The following is a 21,449-nucleotide window of genomic DNA, read 5'->3' as shown; positions in this document are numbered from 1 at the left end:
CCGGCGGATCCTGGCGCAGTTATGACGGCGAGAATTCCTGGGCCAGATGGTGTGTGCCGCGTGTCGCGCTTATCCACTTCGCTGCTATCGAGGGTTGACCGCTCACAGATTCCCACAGAGCGACGCCTGGGATCGCTTTCAACGGGGGTTTCGAAAAGACTTTTCAAGTCGCCTTTGCCAAAAAACGGATTCTGACACGCGCACATTAAGTGGGGGCAGCTGCGCACGGGGATCGAGGGGGCAATTTTGGCTGTGCATCTCTCTCTCTGTGTACTTCCTTCGCTTGAAATTCAAACTCGAAGTAGGGGGACTGGTGTTGGGTATAAAATACCCGCGGCCGAAATTCCCATCAAAACGGATCCGCCCGGACTCCTACGGGAGCCGGGCTCCGCTCTCAATATCAATCGCTGGTAAGCTCAATCCGGACTCCTATCAGAGCCGGACTTCACCCTTGACTTTGTTTGCAGCAGCTCCGCCCGGACTCCTACGGGAGCCGGGCTCCTACAAGATCGCTCCACCTCCGACATCAGAAAGGCTCCGCCCGGACTCCTACGGGAGCCGGGCTCCACCTCCGACATCAGAACGGCTCCGCCCGGACTCCTACGGGAGCCGGGCTCCACCTCCGACATCAGAACGGCTCCGCCCGGACTCCTACGGGAGCCGGGCTCCACCTCCGACATCAGAACGGCTCCGCTCGGACTCCTACGGGAGCCAGGCTCCACCTCCGACATCAGAACGGCTCCACCCGGACTCCTACGGGAGCCGGGCTCCACCTCCGACGTCAGAACGGCTCCGCCCGGACTCCTACGGGAGCCGGGCTCCACCTCCGACATCAGAACGGCTTCGCCCGGACTCCTACGGGAGCTGGGCTCCACCTCCGACATCAGAACGGCTCCGCCCGAACTCCTACGGGAGCCGGGCTCCACCTCCGACATCAGAACGGCTCCGCCCGGACTCCTACGGGAGCGGGCTCCACCTCCGACGTCAGAACGGCTCCGCCCGGACTCTTACGGGAGCCGGGCCCCACCTTCGACATCAGAGCGGTTCCGCCCGGGCTCCTACGAAGGCCGGACTCCAACCGAGGCCGAACCTCAATCGACAGATCCGCACCCCCTCGGCACGTCGCGACAACAATCATGATCCTGTTCCAGGTCCTACAACGGATTCTACGCGGCTCCAGCAGTGGACCCATTACTCCCTGACAGGCTGTAACAAACGGCCACGATTCTGTCCCGCTCCCTGCGGCAGGTGCTGCACGATCCCACTACTCACTGACAGCTAGCGGCAACGGACGCCGCCCCACTATCCGCAACAGACCATACGTGGCAGACTATGACAACAGCCACGAGTCTACCCCACCACTCTCCGCAATTAATTTCCCTGACCGTGGGGGCCCACTACCAGACGGTTGCAGGTGTCACCATCAATCCGTTGCCCCCTCTGCCTATAAAAGGGGATCCAGATACGTTATTCTCTAAGCCCTCTCTTCTATCTAAAAACTCTGCTAAATTCTCCGTTCGAGCACTCCATTCTTGTTGAGGCAGAGAACTGACTTGAGCGTCAGAGGGTCTTGCCGGAGCAACCCCACCTCCGGTTTAGACTTCCCTTGCAGGTCCCGGCGGCGACCGCGGCTTCCTCAGCTCCAGCTTCTCCGGCGCAGGCGGATTTTTGCACCAACAATATTAATGCATATTATATGGTTTAATTTCTGATAAGATGATCTTAAAGTTAGGTTTTAATTTTATGATTTCATAATAATTACTTTGAAATCCGTGCTTCCGCCATTGCATTAAAACCTTTCAGTGGTATCAGAGCCACCTTGTTAGAATTAAATCATATGATGATATGTTAATGATTTAAAGGCAATATTATAAATATGATATGATCATTATTTATGTTTTAATATGATATTAATATGATGAGATCATATTCATTATTTCATAATTAAAATATGAAGTATATAATTATGGAATGTTGCTTTGTCATATTGAATTGTGTTCACTATGATGCTATATGATGAGATCATATTCATTATTTCATAATTAAAATATGATGTATATAATTATGGAATGTTGCTTTGTCATATTGAATTGTGTTCACTATGATGCTATATGATGAGATCATATTCATTATTTCATAATTAAAATATGATGTATATAATTATGGAATATTGCTTTGTCATATTGAAGTGTGTTCACTATGATGCTAATTTCTTTTATTCATGTATTTATTATGATACAGAAATTAAATATGCATTGAGACCTGAAAAACCCTCTGTAAAATGATATTAAGTTGTAGTGTAATTAACCAATAGCAGAACCAGTCGATGATGTCTAATTGATCAATCGGTGTCTAGGAAAGTGGTTCATGATTGGTAAAGAGAATGTGGTTTCTAATTGGTTCCGTTGTCTGACCTGGCCAAAATTTATTGGTGTCTAAGGAAAGCAACGGGGGGACCCCCACCTCTCTTTCACTTACCTGGCTGATTAGATTAATTTAATTCTTGACTGGGATGCTTGGTGTTATATTCACTATATTATGGCCTTCCTTCATGCTAGGACATTACTATGTCACGAACCATATTAGGTTTGTTGTGTAACCACAAGACCAATTATGAAAACTGACATAATATTGTTCTGGCGCATCGAGATGCTTACAGCAATTTTTGAGTATAATGCTTTATTGTGTAACCACAAAAGCATTTATATTCTATTTTGACTATATTAAAATGAAGGATCCTACTTAACTAAAATATTATGGTCTGTTGTGTAAACACAAGGCTATTAATGTTTTGAGGCCAGGGTTTTTATTGAGAATTGCATGAGATGCAATTGGAAAGAGTTTCCTACCTTTAAACTTATAAAAGGTTTGTTGTGCAACCACAAGATCTTTTATAAAAAATTAGGGTCTCAATCCCACTAAGAAAATCAATCAGGGTTTTCTCAAACATCATACTAGAGGGTTATGATGTCTGATAAAAATATTGGGAGATACAATAAAATTAGAGTCCTAATTTAATTATGTATATCATCTTGAGTTGTTCGCTTATGTAATGTTCTTTATTATGTAGATTAATGGCTTCTTCATTTTCACTTCGCTCCATTTTGGATACAAATAAATTGACTGGTACCAACTATGTGGACTGGTTGAGAAATCTTAAAATAGTACTTAATCAAGAGAAGCTTTCTTACATTCTCGATACTCCTGACATTGAGCCAGTTGGGGAGGATGCCACAGAGGAAGAAAAAACCACATATAGGATGTGGCAAAATGATTCTTTAACTGTCAAGTGTATCATACTTGCCTCTATGACAAATGAGTTACAGAGGCAGCATGATAGCATGGACACTTATTCCATATTGCTCAATTTAAAAGAGCTTTATGGAGAACAGAGTAGGACTGCAAGATATGAGATATCTAAATAGTTATTCCATGCCAGAATGACAGAGGGGTCATCCGTACAAAATTATGTTTTGATGGTTATTGACCTGATCACTCGATTAGGTCAATTAGGTTTTGTTATGGATGGAGAGTTGAGTCAGGATCTAATCCTGCAATCACTTTCAGAATCATTTTCTCAGTTTGTCGTGAACTATCACATGAACAAACTGAATTCTTCCTTGCCTGAGCTGTTAAATATGCTCAAAACAGCAGAGAGCCATATCAAGCAGGATAAGGCTCCTCTTCTTCTTGTGGATGGGATCTCCAAGAAGAAGGCAGGCAAAAAGGGTTCTAAAAAGAGGCTGAACCCTAAAGGTGGTATAAATAAGAGAAAGAAGGGAAAGAAGACCTCTGGACAGTCGACCTGCTTCCACTGCGGTAAGGCAGGTCATTGGAAAAGGAATTGCAAGGTTTATCTTGCAACAGTGAAGACTAGTGCAAATAATGCAGCAAAAGGTATGTATGAGATACATACAATATTATCATTGAATTCTTCCATTTCAAACTCATGGGTATTAGATACTGCCTGTGGTTTTCATATCTGCAAATCATTGCAGGGGCTACAGAAAATTAGAAGTTTGAGGAAGGGAGACTTCGAGCTCTATGGTGCTGGAGGAGATTCTATCCAAGCAGAAGCTGTAGGGACATATATCTTGAAGTTTCCTTCTGAGAAGATCTTAGAGCTAACAAATTATTATTACATGCCTAAGATCATTAGAAATATTGTATCTGTACCCTTGTTGATAAAACAAGGATATCAAATATTAGTAATGAGCAATGGTTGCTCGATTAATTTTTCTAATGAAATAATTTGTCATGGCATTTTTGACAATGGTTTGTTGACTCTATGCTTGAATGATAATATTTTTCATGTTGATGAAAATAGTAAACGTAAGAGAGATAATGTAAATAATACCTTACTTTGGCATTGTCGACTTGGTCATATTAGTGAGACTAGGATTAACAAGTTGTACAAAGAAAAGTTCTTTGATTCTTATGATTGTGAATCATTAGAAACTTGTGAATCATGTCTCATGGGTAAAATGACCAAGACTTCATTTAGTGGACATGGAGATAGGACAAACGAGTTGTTAGGACTTGTACATACAGATGTATGTGGCCCTATGACAACTTATGCCAGAGGTGGATACTCATATTTTATTACATTTACAGATGATTTATCTAGGTTTGGATATGTGTATCTTATGAAACATAAATCCGAAGCCTTTGATAAATTCAAAGAGTATCAAAGCATGGTCGAAAAACAAACTAGAAAAAGTATAAAAATTCTTCGATCTGATCGAGGAGGAGAATACTTGTCCAATGAATTTTTAGACCATCTTAAAGCAAAGGGAATTATCTCTGAATGGACACCTCCTTATACGCCACAATTAAATGGTGTAGCCGAAAGGAGGAACCGTACCTTATTAGATATGGTACAATCCATGATGTGCTTCACTGAATTGCCTACTTCCTTCTGGGATTATGCTTTAAAGACCGCAATAATTATCTTGAATAGAGTACCTTCTAAATCTGTATCTAGCACTCCATATGAAATATGGAGAGGTAAGAAGCCCAATCTTAAATATTTTAAGATATGGAGATGTTCAGCATATGTCAAAAAAAATTTTGGACATAAACTAGATACTACAGCAGATAAATATTTGTTTGTAGGATATCCTAAGGATAGTATAGGATATCTATTCTACCACCCTACTGAACAAAAGGTATTTGTAAGTAGGCAAGCCACTTTCATGGAGAAAGAATTTATCCTAGAAAGAGGCAGTGGGAGAAATATTGAAATTAATGAAGTTCAACAAAAATAAATAGATATTTTTCAACCAAATATTCACATAAATAAAGAAGAACTAGAACACATAACTCCTATCCGTAGGTCAGAGAGGGTACGACATGTACCTATAAGGTATGGGTTCATTATTGAGAATAATGAAGCCCAAGTCATTGAGAATGATGAACCTTTGACCTATACAGAAGCTGTCATGAGTAAGGACTCAGACAGATGGCAGGATGCTATAAAATCCGAGATGGACTCCATGTACACCAACAAAGTATGGACTTTGGTTGATGCACCAGAAGGGGTAAACCCTATTGGGTGCAAATGGGTCTATAAGAAAAAGATTGGAGCAGATGGTCAAATAGAAACCTATAAAGCTAGATTGGTAGCTAAAGATTTCAGGCAAAAATAGGGTATTGATTATGATGAAACTTTTTCACCTGTTGCCATGCTCAAATCTATTCGGATAATGCTTGCAATAGCAGCATACTATGATTATGAAATATGGCAAATGGATGTGAAGACCGCCTTCTTGAATGGTTTTCTAGAAGAGGAGGTCTACATGTCACAGCCAGAGGGTTTTATCTTAAAAGATAGACCAAATCTAGTATGCAGGCTTAAGAAATCCATTTATGGATTAAAGCAAGCCTCAAGGAGTTGGAACATCCGCTTTGATGTAACAATCAAAGAATTTGGCTTCATCAAAAATATGGATGAACCTTGTGTGTATAAGAAAACTAGTGGGAGTGCCCTAGTTTTCTTGGTTCTGTATGTAGATGACATACTCCTTATTGAGAATGATATCCCAATGTTACAAACAGTCAAATTATGGTTATCAAATAAGTTTTCCATGAAAGACTTGGGGGAAGCATCCTATATACTTGGTATAAAGATCTATAGAGATAGATCTAAAAGGATGCTAGGCTTATCTCAGTCTAAGTACATTGACTTAATACTGAAAAGATTCAGTATGAATGAAAGTAAAAGAGGTTATTTACCCATGAGTCAAGGCATACATCTCTCTAAGAAGATGTCTCCTAAGACAACTGAAGAGTGAAATAGAATGAGTTCTATTCCTTATGCTTCGGCTGTAGGATCAATAATGTATGCTATGTTATGTACCAGGCCTGATGTAGCTTATGCCTTAGGCATAGCCAGTAGATTTCAGGCTGATCCAGGAGAGGATCATTGGAAGGCTGTGAAAAATATTCTAAAGTACTTCAGAAGGACTAAGAATATTTTTCTCATATATGGTGGATCTGATCTTAAACTAGAAGGATACTCTGATTCTAGTTTTCAATCAGACCCAGATGATAGCAAATTCATTTCAGGATATGTCTTTACTTTGAATGGTGGAGCAGTGAGTTGGAAGAGTTCTAAGTAGCAAACAGTAGCTGACTCAACCACAGAGGCAGAATATATAGCTGCAAGTGAAGCCGCCAAGGAAGCTGTCTGGATGAAGAAGTTCATCACTGAATTGGACATTGTTCCTGAGATTGAGAACCCAGTACCACTTTATTGTGATAATACTGGAGCAGTTGCTCAAGCAAAGGAACCACGGTCTCACCATAAATCCAAGCACATTTTGAGATGCTTCCATCTCATTCGTGAAATAATTGAAAGACAAGATGTTATTATTGAACGAGTAGACACAAAGAATAACATAGCAGATCCATTCACTAAAGCTTTACCACAGCAGTAATTCGATCGCCATCTCGATTGTATGGGGTTGAAATATAAGGGAGATTGGCTTTGGTGCAAGTGGGAGATTGAAAGGAATATGCCCTATAAGCCAATCAAAATGTATAAATAGATGGATATTTTTTGTCTCCCGACAACTCATGTACTGATGTTTTAAATAAATAAAGGCATTTAGTTCATCATATGCTGCATCTTATTTCGATGAACCCCATAAATTAGGACTATGATTTTAGGGTTATGATGCAATCATACCAAGTGAGACCTAAAAACCTTAAAACTCTAATTTTAAATATTCTTAGTCGATGGAACATTGAATAGGAGATCAATGTTTCTGATAAGACTGGTACATCCTGTGTATGCTCGACAGAGAGGGTAATTGATCTCACAATTACTTGTGTATGACACTAATATAAGGATGTAAGTGTTCATTAGAGAATAAATTCACTGAATTGATACAATTAAAGAATATCTGATGGAGTCTTATCTACATGTCAACAGATTTTTCTTATAGTGGAAATTGTGCATGTAAATCTTTTGACCTGAGACTGCCATAGAACCTTATAAGCATGAATCCATATTTTGGATCATACTCATTCATGATTTAATCATGTACAGGATGTTCTAGATATGATGGATTGCTTATGAAGGTTGTGAGTAGGTCAATATGGAAACGATCGCTCCTAGTAAGAGGAGATCGCATCCTATCTGCTTCAACCAAATAATGATTCAGGAAGACTTTGATCAAAGCATTATGAAAAAATTAGAAATGGTTTCTAATGTTTCATAAATCAAATCATTATCAAGAGAAATGTGAATATAAAAAAAAAAAAAAAAAAATTGGGTTTGACATTTTTCCATACCCAGACTTATATTCAGATGCAGGATGATCGTAAGATCAAGATGCACAATAATTTTCCACTGAAGGATATTTTTGATATTTTCATCAAAATTCTATATCTTCCAGGTAGACATGATACATTTCTAGACGTCAATCATGTCTTGTGAGTTTGATCAAATTAAAGAGTTTAATTCGATCATTAATTAAAAGCTGTTCTGATTGATCAAAACAGTTCAGCTTGATTTGACCTAAATCGGCTAGATTGTGTTCTAACCAAATTAGTTTAAATTATACCTGGACTCACTGCTGGCTAGATGTGGAACCCAATGGGTCACACACAAAGAAAATTGATCATGGGTTTAATTTGATTAAACCATGTTTGCAAGTTGAACATGCTAGCAAATGTTGCAAACCCTAGCATTTAGATTTGCATTGAATTCGAATCGGGTTCCGATTTGGGATAATTTAGAACCAATTTGAGCCAAATTGGATTTGGTCTTGAAGTGGGTTCGAAGTGTTTTAATTGGGCTTGCTGTTGGGTGCCAAAAACCAGGGAACCACATGCCTAAGAGTCTCTCTCTTGGCATGTGGATTTGAATCCATGCGCATGAGCCACATGGCGCATGGATGAAGTTGGCGCCACCTTTAGATAAGGTCTATCCTATTTTTCTTCGAAACCTTTATTCTACGAATGTATTTTAGATGTCTTAGGAGGCACCTAAGAGTCCTTTTGAGTATTAAACTCATCGTAGAAGAATTAAGAAAAGGGATAAGGATTAAATTCATGCGCCACCTCTTGAAAGCGCCCCTTTAAAATTTCAAATGGGGAGATAAGTTTTAAATTATCCACGCCCATTAATCTCTTGCGCCATTCTTCAAATTGGTGCCATATATCTTGGCCATTGGATGGGCTTCCTTCCAGATCCAAAGGCATGGGTTGATGGCGCCAATAAGAGAAGCTTCATGACTTCTCATCTGAACACCGTAAGTTAAGATCGAAGAGTCTTTCTGAAATAAGGCATCTCTTCAACCCAACTTTGATGTACACATGGCTTTTCTTAACTTATGGGGCATGAGAAATAGACAAGAGGTGTGAGATAATTTGTAAGAGGGCATGAGATGTTTTGGATTGCACCTTTACGTGCAATATAAATAGGGGTGCACGCCGAGGAGTCTCGGTTATTCAGAAATCTTCTTTCTTTCTTACAAGAGGCTCTGCTTGTCTAATTTTCTTTATTCCTTCTCTCTAGCCTAGATAAGGTCCTGATAAAGGATAAGAAATCTTCCAAAAGGCTTAGAGAATTGGAATAAAAATTAAGGAGACAAGGAGCAAGAAAGAAAGGGAAGAAAAGGTCCAACAGTGTGACAGCAAAAGCCAAGAAAGGAGGTTCTGCCCAAATTGCGTTTAAATTCTGATAAATCAGAATTTAATTGTAGAGTATTTTTTTAATAAGTGATAGAGAGTTGATCGAGTCCTCGTGTGGATCAACATTGGAGGGTGAACACGTGGGCACCTGGTGGAAACCCAAATAGATTGCTGCCGGCAATTAAGCACAAATCAGGGTTTAGCGATAAGAGGTATGTTTCTATATCTTTTATTTTATATTAATGCATATTATATGATTTAATTTCTGATAAGATGATCTTGAAGTTAGATTTTAATTTTATGAATTCATAATTATTACTTTGAAATCCGTGCTTCCGCCATTGCATTAAAACCTTTCAAAGAAGACCCTCTTCTTCTTTTCTTTACTCTCTCCTAGACACCCTATCTTGTGTCTATTATATCTCCACAACCCAAAGGTTTCTCTCTCTAATTTTTGGCAAGATAAGGGGTGCCCAACTCTTGGGCTCCTCCTCCTTATTTTTATGCATAGACTACTAGTAAAGGGTGAATAATGTATTCCCTAAAAGTTACAAAAATCTCAAAAAAAATTTGGGTAAATTCAGTGCAAAAAGTAAAGAGTTTTGGATTTCTAAAACTCTATCTCATAGAATTTGAAATCCAAACTTATTCCTATTTTGATTTGATCCACAACCACTTTCCATGTATGAAAGAAGAGAGGAATCCTTTTGGTTATGGGAAAGACCTGGGAGAGGGCTTTTGTCACACAAAATAAGAGAGGATTGGCATGGAATAAGAGAGAGGGCATGGGGGGGCTTATGTGGCGCAAGGTGGAATCCTAGTCTTACTAGGATTTTATCTTATGACTTGTTTTAATTTGGTTTCTCAAACTAAATCAAACTAAAATTAGATCAACCCAATTAAATAGGTCTTAACCTAATTAAAAATCTAGTTTAATCATATTAAATTAGATTTAAATCTGATTTAATTTTTTAATCAAATTAAAAATTAGGTTGACCTAAGTTCTAATTGAACTAGGACTAGTTTTTTTCTTGCACTTGGCTTATCAATAAACCAAATGGACTTAATCAATCAAGCCCAAATCAAATCCAATCAAGCCCTTATTCAATTAGACTTAATCTCAGCCCATTGGCTTAATCAAATTAAGCCAATTAGCAATCGAATTGCTAATCGATCCTCCTGCAACACTTGCACTAGGTTAAATGTCAATCGTATTGATCATTTAACCCTAGAACAATTCTTAATCGTTGATCAACGATCCAATCGGATCATGAACTCTAATGTGTGTGACCTCATAGGTCTAAACCTAAGCCGGTAGCATAGGAATAAATTTTTGTACCAATCAAAATGATCATCTAGCAATGGTACCCGAGGATCGGATAGGTCGAATGTGTAGAACAACATCCTTAGAACACATGCAGATATAGTTTCCATATAATTCATCCCCTTGACCAAAATGATCATAGGACACCTCAAAGTTCAACTGTTAACTCTAATCAGGTTGTCCACACTGTATTTCAAAATATCAAATCCATCTGATGGATTACCCTGGTCAAGATTTTGCTAAATTAAAATACAGTGACTCATTCTTCTCCAACTCTTGGAGTGGTCAATCCCATCTCGATCACACTCTGACTTCGCAAGTACTTGACTATGGCCAGAAGCCTTCCGTCACTGAATTAGAAATTCAGTTAGTCGAGTACCAAAGTACAGTGAGTTGCTTGCAAGTCACTGAGGTGATCTCAGGTCTAAGAGACACTTATACCTATATCCTTTCAGAGACATTCTCGACAGCAGAATACTCTGGAGTTGATTACGTTCAATGATGATGTACCCTTACATCTCACTTGTATGTCATACTAGTGTCTCCACACTCTTTGGTTAAGAGAACAACCAACCCATATAGCCTACAGTGATCTATGCCCGATAGAAGCTGTCGTCCTTATTAACAGCCTATCATTTGGTCGTGAACAGTTTTAAGGACTAATCGATAAATCCTCTTTTTATCGAATATGAATAGTCCTAAGGACATCATCATAACAACGGAGTTCATTAAAAGATGAAAGCTTATGATAAAAATACTAAATATATTTTATTTATTAACAAATCAATTACAATGCTTGGTTGCTCAACCATCAACAGCTTGACGATTGGCTTTTGGGACATATTTCCCAATAACTCCCACTTGTCCTAAAGCCACTCAGCACAGTATCTAATACCCATCTTTGACTTGTGGTTGTCGAACTCCTTTATTGCTAGGGCTTTAGTGAAGGGGTCAGTCAGGTTCTCCTTTCTGTCGATCTTCTGAAGGTCGACGTCACCTCGATCCACGATCTCCCAGATCAGATGGAAGCGGTGCAAAATGTGCTTCGTCTGCTGGTGTGCTTTGGGTTCCTTCACCTGAGCTATGGCCCCAGTGCTGTCGCAGTAGAGCAGGACCGAACCATCGAGGGAGGGTACTACTCCGAGCTCGATGATGAATTTTCTCAGCCACACAGCTTCCTTCACGGCATCTGATGCTGTGATGTACTCTACCTCACAAACAGAGTCTACCATAGTATGCTGCTTGAAACTCTTCCAGTAGATAGCTCCACCATTCAGAGTAAAGATATAACCCGACACACTTCTGTTGTCATCATGGTCAGATTGAAAGCTAGAGTCTGTGAACCCCACAAGTTTCAGATCTGACTCGCCATAAACCAACCATTGGTCCTTAGTATTTCTCAAATACTTAAGGATGGCTTTAACCACTTTTCAGTGGTTTTCTTCAGGATCAGATTGGTATCTACTCACTACTCCTAGTGAGTATGCCACATCTGGTCTTATACATGTCATGGCATACATGATAGATCCCATGATCGAAGCATATGGGACTCTACTTATATGCTCTCTCTCTTTAGGAGTTGTCAGACAATCCTTCTTAGAGAGAGAAATTTTATGGCCTATCAGTAGATAGCCCTTCTTGAAATTCTCTATGCTGAACCTCTTCAGCACAGTGTCTATGTACATAGACTGGGATAATCTAAGTATCTTTTTAGATCTATCCCTATAGATCTTCATCCCGAGGATGTAGGATGCTTCACCCCAGTCCTTCATGGAGAACTGCGATGACAACCAAACTTTTATTCCCTGTAGTACGGGGATGTCATTCTCGATTAAGAGAATGTCATCTATGTACAAAATAAAGAATACCACAACTGGACCATTTGCCCATTTATAGATGCAGGGCTCTTCTCCATTCTTAACAAAGCCACACGTTTTGATCACCTTATCAAAATGCATGTTCCAACTCTGAGAAGCTTGCTTCAATTCATAAATGGATCTCTGAAGCTTGCACACCTTGGACTGATCTGTGAATGTAAACCCCTCAGATTGTATCATATACACCTCTTCGGTCAGCTCTCCATTCAGGAAAGCTGTCTTTACATCCATTTACCAGATCTCATAATCCAGATGGGTAACTATTGCAAGCATTATCTGAATGGATTTGAGCATTGCCACAGGAAAAAAATATCTCGTCATAGTCAATACCATAACGTTGACGATACCCCTTGACAACTAGATGGGCTTTATAGGTCTCCACCTTTCCGTCTGCATCCTTTTTCTTTTTGAACACCCATTTACACCCAATGGGTTTAACCCCTTCAGGTGGGTCAACCAATGTCCATACATCATTGACTTTCATGGACTCCATTTCAGATTTCATGGCTTCAAGCCATTTCTTGGAATCAGATCTCTGCATTGCATCCATATAGGTGATCGGATCCTCATCGTTCTCATCGAGTTCGATGGGATCACCATCCTGGACTAAGAAATCGTAGTATCTATCCGACTGATGCGGTACTCTACCAGATCATCTTAATGATGCAGGTATATTGGGTTTCGGATCTGATCTAATCGAATCCGACTCAGGTTCAGCTATTGGTGTCGGTCCTTCTACCTATTGAACTTCATCAAGTTAACCTTAGAGGCAATGGTTCCTTCACCAAGGAACTCCTTTTCTAAAAAGTTTGTCTCAAGACTGATGAACACCTTTTGTTCATCAACATGGTAGAAAAAATATCCTTTGGTCTCTTTGGGGTACCCTATGAATGTGCATTTGTCAGACCTAGGTCCAAGTTTGTCTGTAACTAATCCTTTGACATAGGTCGGGCACCCCCAGATCCTAAGGTGTGAAAATGCTGGCTTACGCCCTATCCATATCTCATGTGGAGTCTTAATTATAGACTTACTTGGAACCTAATTTAATAGATAACAGATCGATTCGAGTGCATATCCCCAAAAGAATATCGGCAAGCTGGCAAAACCCATCATGGATCGGACCATGTCTAACAGAGTCTGATTTCTTCTTTCAGACACACCATTATGCTATGGTGTTCCTGGAGGAGTCCATTGGGAGAGAATCTCATTCTCTCAAAACTCACTAGAAAGATATTTTTCTCCTCGGTCAGATTGAAGAGTTTTAATATTGTTCCCAGTTTGTTTTTCTACTTCACTTCGAAATTGTTTGAATATTTCAAATGAATCCGACTTATGTTTCATCAGATAGACATATCTATATCTGGATAGATCATCCATGAGAGTTATGAAGTAGAAATATCCACCTCTAGCACTTATGCTCATGGGCCCGTATACATCAGTATGTACTAGACCCAAGAGCTCAGTAGCTCTCTCACCTTTTCTAGTAAAAGGTGACTTGGTCATTTTACCAAGAAAATAAGACTCATAGGTTGGAAGTGATTCACAATCACTGACTTCAAGAATTTTCTCTTGAGTCAACCTATTTATTCTGTTCTTGTTTATATGACCTAGCCTATAGTGCCATAAGTAGATATCTGACACACTATCTAATCTAGGGTGCTTGCCAGTAGAATAGACTCTTATCGGGTTTGATCTTTCTGGTCTGACCCTACACCAATGTCCCAGTCTGAACTTGCACCTTCTTCACTTTCTTTTTCTTGTTCTTCTTCTCTTTATTAAAGGGACAAGAACCAGAAGACGAACTTCTCACTAAGTTCACTGACTCCTTGTGGAGTTGGTGATCCTTCTCAAAGTTCTGAAGCAACCCTAGTAACCTGTGGTAGTTTACTTCAGGCTTTGTCATTCTATAATGAGTGAGGAATGACAGATAAGACTTGGGCAGCGAGTTCAGTATTGCATCTTTTCCAAGCTGCTCATGCAAGAGAAAGCCGAGCTTGCTCAATCGTTCCATCAACTCGATCATGTACAATACATGGTCAGTGATAGAGGCACCATCCTGCATTTTGGTGTTGAAGATGGCACAACTAGTCTTGTGCCTCTCCACGTCATCGAATGTGCCAAAGGCATCCTCCAACACTTGAAGCATGTCCTTTGGCTGAGCCGTCTCGAATCTGTGACTGAACTCGTCGCTCATGTCAGCCAGCATGATACAGCGCACCATGATCCGATCACTGAGCCACTTCTGATAAGTGTCTCTGACTGTTCCACGTGCATTGGTAGCTGGCTCCTCAGATACAGGATCCATTATCACATATAAGATCCATTCATGCTCCAAGACTATCTTCAACCTTCGATACCAGCTACCGAAGTTGGGTCCCACCAACTTATCATAGTCCAACAATGATCGGAGCGATAGGGAAGTGGCCATATCTGCTCAAAGGAAAATCATAACCTAATTAGTAATTGATTCATTAAACTTAAAGATTTGGACTTTAATCAAAAGGTTTCTCTCACTATTTTATTCGAATTGGTAGCCTCTACCTTCAATTCGAGGAATTATCCTAATTTTTTAGTGGGTACTAGATCCACTTAGACTACACACAAGCCCAACTTTGGTTGGCCAATCCATGTACATCTAAGGGTAGGTTCATAATCAATTATTTTTCTAAATAATTTTTAGTAATTTTAATTTTTCCTCAGAAACCTAATCAGTAGGCTTTGGCCTCCACTGTAAGGATTCGTTTAGGTCCAACCATTAACATGACCACACTTGGTGCATCTAACCAATGAATGATTAAGCCCAACTTTGGTTGGCTCACCTAACCACCATTAGAAAGATACTTCCAAGTCATCATATGATGAGTGATAATTCTATTAGTCAATAAGCACCAGGCCTTTGGGTCTGCAATGATTATTGAGTTAATGGACTCATTATCAAACACCTTAATGGGAGGCTATGACTTAGTTATCTCCATAACTTTGTCATTTTAAGGACCTAATAATTTTAGAGAATTTAAATGATTTAGAGGATGAGGTCAGATGAACCATCTTATCATGATCCTCCCACTGGCTTCACTAAGTCAGCTTAAGGAAGACCATTAAAAGGGCTGGTCTAGGAGCACCTAAATCAGTCATACTGATTTACCAAACAGACATGGGTCAGCTCGAATAGTCAAGTGATCCGATCAAAACATAATTTCACCAAAAGGTTAAACTCTTTGAACCCAATCCAGATTAATTGCAACCTAATTAAGGATGATCTTAGTCCAACTAAGAGCCTAATTAAATCAGATTAAACCATATTTAATTCTGATTTAAATCCTAACTTAATTAAGAATTAGGTGCATACAAGTCCTAGTCAAACAGAGACTTGTTCTCTCTTGCAACTGGCTTATCCAATAAATCAATTAGACTTATTCCAATTAAGTCTAAACCAATTCTAATTGAATTAAATTCAATTAGACTTGATTCCAGCTCAATTGCTCAATTAGATTGAGCCAATTAGCAATCCAATTGCTAATTGATCCTCCTGCAACACTTGCATTAGGTCAAACATCAATCACATTGACGTTTAACCTTAGAACGACTCTCAATCATCGATTAACCATCTGATTAGGTTACAACCTCTTATGTATGTGACCCTATAGGTTTGAACCTAAATCGATAGCATAGAAATCAATTTTTATATCAGTTAAAGTAACCATCTAGCAATGGTTTCCAACATCCAGATAGGTCGAATGTACGTAAAGCAACATTCTAAGAATCCTGACCCATGGTTACCGTATAATATATCTCTTTGACTAATAATGCTCAAAATAACTTTGAGTATGCTGTCAACACTCATACAAGTCATCTCTGTTGTATCTCAAAATTTTGCAAATCCCGTGACTCCTCACAAGGATTATCCAGGCCTAGATTTTGCTAAATTAAAATATAGCAAGACATTCTCTTTCTGAAGTTAATTAGGAGTGGTCAATCCCATCTTGATTCACACACCGACTTCACAAATACTTGACTATAGCCAGAAACCTTTTGAACCTATATTAAAAATACAGGCAGTCCGATATCAAAGTACAGTGAGTTACTTGCAAGTCACCGTGGTGATCTCAGGTCGGAGGGACACTTATACCCATTGGCCTTAGCTAGCTACTCTTGACAGTAGAGTATTACATTGGTCACATTCAGTGTAGATGTACTCCTACATCTCACTTGGATGCCATACCAGTGTCTCCACACCACTTGGTTATGAGGACAACCAATACATATGGCATACAATGACCTACACTTGATAAGTTATCATCCTTGTTAATAACTTAACATTTGGTCGTGAATAATTTAAGAATCATCCGATAAATCCTCCTTTATCGATTGATTGTGGTTCAACGGACTTCATCATAATTTAGGAGTTCATTTAAAGAAGATAAAATTTTTTTGATGTACCTACCAAATAATTATTATTATTAGATAATTCATATACTAATTCCAATCATCTACCACTTAGATGATTGACTTTAGGATACATTTTCCAACACAAAAAGAAAATAAAAATCCTAACGCAATAAAAGATTCCTGTGGGTGTTGCACTCCACCGATGCCATGCACCTCACTTAACAGTTATTGATAATATGTACACCGATGCGTAGGCAACTCTTTGCCTAGATGCTTCTCTAAGCATATTGCAGCGACTTGATCTCTAAGTCATGTGGGCTCACCTAACAGTTATTGCCCACACTTCTTAGTTATTCCTGACCCACCGTTCACAAGCAGGTGTAAGGCCGTCATTGGATCCCTCACCTAACAATTATTGGATCCAACCCATCTTTATCCTAGAGCAACTCTTTGCTAATAGAGTAGTTGCATGTTTTCGATGCAACTGAACCACTATGACCGACCGAAAACAATCAACGTTGATAGCACGCTCGTACTTCTACAATGGTGGAAGAACTTTGAACTTAATATTTATGGAGAGGTTTAGATTTAGGTCTCATCTAATCAGTCATCATATGACCGATCTAATTGACATGGGCTAAACCAAATCACTAAGCAATCTAATTTAAATCTCAATCTTTCAAATTGATCAGATAAGTTGAGATCAGTGGAAGGCCCCCCGTTGCTTTTCTTAGACACAAATAAATTGATCAGATAAGCGAACAGAATCAATTAAATAATCACACCTCAATTACTTATCTTAGACACTAATAGGTCAATTGATCCAAATAGATTAACTCAAGCGAATCAGGCTCAAACCAACGAGCGGAATTAGATCCTTAGGTTAATCGATTCTACATATAGGACTCAATCAATTAGATCAACAATAATTGTATGATCATTTAACTTAATTGATCTGACCCTAATCAATACTTGATTTGGTTCGATCAATTACTCAATAGAATTAGATCCATATGACTCAAATTAAAAATCTTAGATGCAATCTTATTACATGACCTAATTTATGATTTTTTCATAACCAAAACCATAAATTTTAGATTCTAAAATCAAATCTTAGATCTAAATTTTTTATATGAAAGTAAGTTTTAAATCATGAAAATAATTTTTAGATTTAACATACAAACATATATCACATATATGCATGTAAAATTCAGATCTACTACATGATATTATATATCTCATATACTAATCATGGATCATATCAAAAGTAAACTTATGACCTAAACATATAATCACATATCTCATATATGAATTATAAATCAGATCATATAATATTTCAGATTCATGCACGCATCTACGTATCATGTGAACATGGACTAAAAATAATTTTAGATCAAAATTCAGATCATGCATGCTTTGACATATCAACTATATATTCTAAAATTAAATTTAAAATAAAATATCAGATTTAAAATTTATCTATATATCTCATGTATCAAAAAAAATTAGATTTTGAAATTTTTTTCAAAATATGTATGATAATTTCAATAATATGAAACCCGTGGCTCTGATACCACTATTGAAATTTGAGATTTGGGATATGCATGTATGTTTTAAAACTTTATTTTTTAAATATCATAGTAAAATATAAGACTAAAATATTTTTAATCTAAATCAGGCATGCATAAAAATATAAAACCATAAGGATCTAGTTCATGTGCTAAAATTGACATATGCTAAAATTCAGATTGTGATCAAATTGCATACCTGTTTCACAATCTTTTTCTTCAAATCTAAATCTGAAAGAAAAGAGATTTTCTTTTAGTTATATAAGTATCCAATCTCTATGGGCATCCACTCAGGATCAGCCTGGAATACCCCTTTTCAAATTGAATTTTTTTCTAAGAAAATTTAGCCTGCTAAATCTGAACGAAGCCTGGATCGTGATCAATACTTGATCTTTTTCCTTGATCTTCTTTTTTTCTTCTTCTCTTGCCTTTCTCTTTTACTTTGTGCTGCTACAAAACACCAGCAACCGGCAATATATGGGATGCCCAACAGCCTTAGGCGTGAGGATGAACTTGGGATGCCCCAAGTGCTATGGTGTGAGGATGCCCAAAAAGAAGAGAAGGAGAGAGGAAGAGAGGGCATGTGGGACTTCTATGGGGCATGGGTGGCTACTGGTTGGATGCTTTAGGAACCTTAATAGAGGTTCCTTTAAATAGGCATGAAGATTGAATCCTATTCAATCTCATAATACAAGTTCTACTTGCATTAGGTTTCCTAATAATTTAAGTTATTTAACTTATATTAAGAATCTTATTAGGTGCCAATTCTTGAAGCCCTTGCATCTAATTAAGCATACCCTATTTTGTACCTAAGGGATGCCCCATATCAGATTAAAAGGCCCTCTAATCATAGGACATGCCCAACTTGATCCAATGAAGGTGGCGCCCTATAATAACTATCAAAAAAATTAATAAGGGACTTGCACCCTTAATTCATATAATCCAAAATCTTAGACACCCAACAGTTGGAGTCAAATAAATCTTATTCATGTAGGTTATTAGTAGGTAATTAAGAATGAAATGTCTTACCAAATAAAAAATTTAAACGGAAAGAGAAATTGAGTCCAACCATATGCTAGCAAGGTTATCTTAAACCTAATCGAGTTTCTCTAAATCCAATTAATACTTCATAAGCTCAATTACTAATTTCAGGCCTAATCTCTTTGTTGTGTAGTCCCATAAATTTAATTCTATTTGATAATGAGATATACAATGATCTCTATCAAAGTATCATTGAAACTCTTTTCAATGGATTAGAATAATTTCACTCTAACTCATCAAGGATTGTCGAACCAGAACAACACTAGTGAGCTCTCACAATCCACTAGTGACACCTAGCAGTATGTACTGGCAATTCAGTAGAACTGAAATGAACCTCTAGGTGTAGTTAACGTGTGATTCAGTCCCTCTATTGTGAGTCCCGACTTGATGGTAGGTCATGGATTAATCGTCAAACCTCAACATCAGTCATATGATAGATTCGATTAGCTCAAGTCCAGTTGTGATTTCTATGAAATTTTTTTCTATCGATCACACTACTATGGTCATAGATTCTTGGACTTAGCCTTTCAAATCTCATAGGACTACTCTTCTTTTTCAAAGTTGATAGATCCCATCTTGATATGCATCCTACTCCTACAGTGGACCAACTGTCGCCAACATCTACTGCAAGAGCTAATTGAGATCCATGTTTATGTGTCAGTCAAACTTCAGTAGCCTCACTATGAGCAGTAGTATAATCTCAGGTGAAAGGATCATTCACACAACTACAGTATCGAGACAATCACTGATGATTGAATAGAAATCTAAGTGATCTCTTGTATGGTCATGCTCAGTACTAGTTGTTCTCTAACAACTACCCACACTCGTCGCCTAGTATCTCTACACTATAGACTAGAGATCCATCTATCTCGAAGGAAGTAATTTGTATGTATCTAGATCGACCACCATCCTCATGATAATCTTATGACCGGAAGCATTTAAGAATTAAATACATATATCTAATTCTCAACACCTTGAGAATGTTTATCAAAGATTAGTTTCATGAACAATTCAAGGACACATTATACTTGAATGAAAAATAAATTTATCCTTTTATTGATCAAATCAGTGGATTAAGTATAAAATTGTATCCTAGGTTTATTATAATGTGTCATCCATATTGGCTTCTAGGATATATATCTAACATTCAATTATTGGGTGCCTAAGGTTTTGGATCAAATGAATTAAAAGTGCAAGTCCTTAATTAATTTTCTTGATAGTTTTGATTGGGTACCACTTGATTTGATCAGGTTGGGTATGCCCATCTATCAGAGGGTATGTAGATCCTTTATGGGGCATCCCATGGATGTGAAGTGGGGTGTATTTTTGTGGGTGCAAGGGCTTCAATAGTTGGCACTTAATTGGTTTCCTAAAGAAAGTCAAATAACTAAAAGAATAAGGATTCCTAATGCAAGTAGGAGTTGTATTAAGTGCTTGTTCGATTTTGAATAGGATTCAAAACTTATGCTATTTAAAGGGGCCTCCCTTAAGGTCCCTAGGCACTTCAACCAGTAACCCATGCCCCCTCTTGGAGAGTCTCATGCCCCCTTTTCTCTTCTCCCTCTCTTCTCCCTTGGAGTTCCAACATCCCACACCTTGTATGTCCTCCATCTTCACACCCAAAAGGGGTTTGGGTGTTCCACTTGATTGCTGGTTTCTAGTCCGTGGTTACTTCATAATCTAGAAAAGAAAAAGTAAGAGAAAAAGAGAAAAAAAGTATCAAAAAAAAGATCAAAGAGTTGATCACGATCCAGTCTTCGTTCAGATTCGTAAGCTGATTTTTCTTGAAGAAAAAAAAATCAATTTGACTAATCCTGAATGGATGCTCATAGAAACCAGGCACTTGCACGGCTAAGAGAGAGTCTCTTCTCTTTCAGATCTAGATTTGAAGAAAAAAATTATGAAACAGATATGTAATTTGATCACATATTCAATTTCAGCATATGTTCAATTTTAGCATACGAAGTAGATCCTTGTGGTTTATGTTTTATGCATGCATGATATAGATTAAAAGGGATTTTGATTTTCTATTTCACTACCATATTTAGAAAAAAAAATTTTGAAATATACATGCATGCTTTGATATAAATATTTCAATATTAGGGTCAT

General features: G+C 38.2%; 1 pseudogene; it reads left to right on the top strand.

Moving 5' to 3' along the window:
* Positions 1 to 21,449, top strand: part of LOC140851209 (uncharacterized) — a 131,494-nt pseudogene that overhangs the window by 27,401 nt on the left and 82,644 nt on the right.

Source organism: Elaeis guineensis, chromosome 8 (assembly GCF_000442705.2).
Source record: "Elaeis guineensis isolate ETL-2024a chromosome 8, EG11, whole genome shotgun sequence".
Lineage (NCBI taxonomy): Eukaryota > Viridiplantae > Streptophyta > Magnoliopsida > Arecales > Arecaceae > Elaeis > Elaeis guineensis.
Note: the sequence above shows the minus strand (reverse complement) of the source record. Positions and strands in the feature narration are given on the sequence as shown.